General features: G+C 58.0%; 1 non-coding gene across 1 annotated transcript in view; it reads left to right on the top strand.

Annotated features, from left to right (window-relative positions):
* The first annotated feature begins 1510 nt into the window (after nucleotides 1-1510).
* LOC126196875 (small subunit ribosomal RNA) overlaps nucleotides 1511-2500 on the top strand; it is a 1909-nt gene continuing 919 nt past the window's right edge. Inside the window, exon 1 of the ribosomal RNA XR_007539306.1 lies at nucleotides 1511-2500. This exon is cut by the window's right edge and continues 919 nt beyond it. This is a non-coding gene — a ribosomal RNA (small subunit ribosomal RNA).

The raw sequence follows: 2500 nt of genomic DNA, 5'->3' as shown, positions 1-2500 counted from the left end.
GTTGCGCCCTAACCTAACCCACGTTGCGCCCAAACCTAACCCACGTTGCGCCCTAACCTAACCCACGTTGCGCCCTAACCTAACCCACGTTGCGCCTTAACCTGCCCTGTAATTGTTAGTTATATGAATCTAGGAATTCGTGTAGCGTTGCCTAATTGCAACCATCTCAACATAGTTCACTTCGCGCACACTGTGGTGTTCTGCGTATTGATTCATTTTACGGTGCGTACCCTCACATCTTGCGAGTGTTGCTTACTTTCCACATGGTCCCGCTATCCACTGTATTGTGTACTGCAATAGGACGTATATCGCCCCCGCCCCCCCCCCCCCCCTCCCCTCCTGTCACCTCTAGCTCGTCGGTCAGGAGTTCGCGTGTTGAATGCGCTTCGCAGCTGTGCAATGGCATTCGCATACGTACGCTGGCCACCTTCCACGTGTTCTTTCGTGCACACGTCGCAGCGTGTATGTATGCTGATGGAGTGCGTCGTGACACACAACATCCAGGCATGCAAGACTCGTAGAAGTCGCAAATGTAGATGGATGTCTACGTTTGCTGCCCAAGTTACGCAAATGAACTGGAAATCCGTTGTTGCGCGGTTGTTCGCGCTGGAGGTGAATCGTTGATATCGACGATCGGTACAGGTATTAACCGGTTGCTTCAGCGACACCCGTCATACCCACGAACGTGAGTGGGCATGTGGGTATGAAGCGATACGCGGCGGTGGCTGGGTGGGACCGTCCCCGGCCGGTGAGGGGGGGGCGCCCGGCGTGCTGGCCGCGCGCTGCGTGGGCGCACGCGCGGCAGCCGGCTGGTGGGGGCGCCCAGTGGCAGGCGCGCCGGCTGACGGAGGCGGCAGGCGGCGCATCTGCGTGCCGGCGCACCCAGCGCGCGGCGCCGTGCGGCCAAAGTGGGTCCTCCCGGGCCCGGTGCGAAGCGCGGTGGACATCTGCAGTGTGCTGGTCCGATTGAGGACTGTGTGCGTTGAGGATGCGCCGCCGCCCGGCACTCGGCGCCGCGACGCCGTCTGCTGCTCGGTCGCCCCCGCGGTTCTCGCAGGTGGTTTGTATCGCAGCTGTGCGGATGTGTTGGCGCGTGCGCTGTGCTGGGAGAGTTCGCTTTGGCACCCAAGTGGGGCTCTGCCCCTCTGTGGCGCTGGCGTTGGAGCTGCCCGGTCACTGTTTGTGGCCGCGTGTTGTCTCCCGCCGGCAACACCACGACAGCACGCTCCCGGGCCTCTGTCGGCAGCGGCAAGCTCAGTTGGGAGCACGGGTGGTCGCACTGAAAGCGTCTACTCGCCTATCTCCGGGCGATTGCGCCTCTCTCGAACCCGACCAAGTACTTAGGACGGCGCTGCGCGCCGCCGGGACCTGAGAGGGTTTCGAGGTGTATCGTGCAGGGGAGCCCAGCCTCCTCCTGTTTGCAGAATAATTGAGCGGACGCTTGCGTGTTCGCGCGGGCCCCCGGGACACACTCCCGGGCGGCCGGCTGCTCAGCTCTAGTTGACGCAGCTCCCTGGTTGATCCTGCCAGTAGTCATATGCTTGTCTCAAAGATTAAGCCATGCATGTCTCAGTACAAGCCGCATTAAGGTGAAACCGCGAATGGCTCATTAAATCAGTTATGGTTCCTTAGATCGTACCCACGTTACTTGGATAACTGTGGTAATTCTAGAGCTAATACATGCAAACAGAGTCCCGACCAGAGATGGAAGGGACGCTTTTATTAGATCAAAACCAATCGGTCGGCTCGTCCGGTCCGTTTGCCTTGGTGACTCTGAATAACTTTGGGCTGATCGCACGGTCTTCGTACCGGCGACGCATCTTTCAAATGTCTGCCTTATCAACTGTCGATGGTAGGTTCTGCGCCTACCATGGTTGTAACGGGTAACGGGGAATCAGGGTTCGATTCCGGAGAGGGAGCCTGAGAAACGGCTACCACATCCAAGGAAGGCAGCAGGCGCGCAAATTACCCACTCCCGGCACGGGGAGGTAGTGACGAAAAATAACGATACGGGACTCATCCGAGGCCCCGTAATCGGAATGAGTACACTTTAAATCCTTTAACGAGTATCTATTGGAGGGCAAGTCTGGTGCCAGCAGCCGCGGTAATTCCAGCTCCAATAGCGTATATTAAAGTTGTTGCGGTTAAAAAGCTCGTAGTTGGATTTGTGTCCCACGCTGTTGGTTCACCGCCCGTCGGTGTTTAACTGGCATGTATCGTGGGACGTCCTGCCGGTGGGGCGAGCCGAAGGCGTGCGACCGCCTCGTGCGTGCTCGTGCGTCCCGAGGCGGACCCCGTTGAAATCCTACCAGGGTGCTCTTTATTGAGTGTCTCGGTGGGCCGGCACGTTTACTTTGAACAAATTAGAGTGCTTAAAGCAGGCAAGCCCGCCTGAATACTGTGTGCATGGAATAATGGAATAGGACCTCGGTTCTATTTTGTTGGTTTTCGGAACCCGAGGTAATGATTAATAGGGACAGGCGGGGGCATTCGTATTGCG

This window comes from Schistocerca nitens, chromosome 7 (assembly GCF_023898315.1).
Source record: "Schistocerca nitens isolate TAMUIC-IGC-003100 chromosome 7, iqSchNite1.1, whole genome shotgun sequence".
Lineage (NCBI taxonomy): Eukaryota > Metazoa > Arthropoda > Insecta > Orthoptera > Acrididae > Schistocerca > Schistocerca nitens.
Note: the sequence above shows the minus strand (reverse complement) of the source record. Positions and strands in the feature narration are given on the sequence as shown.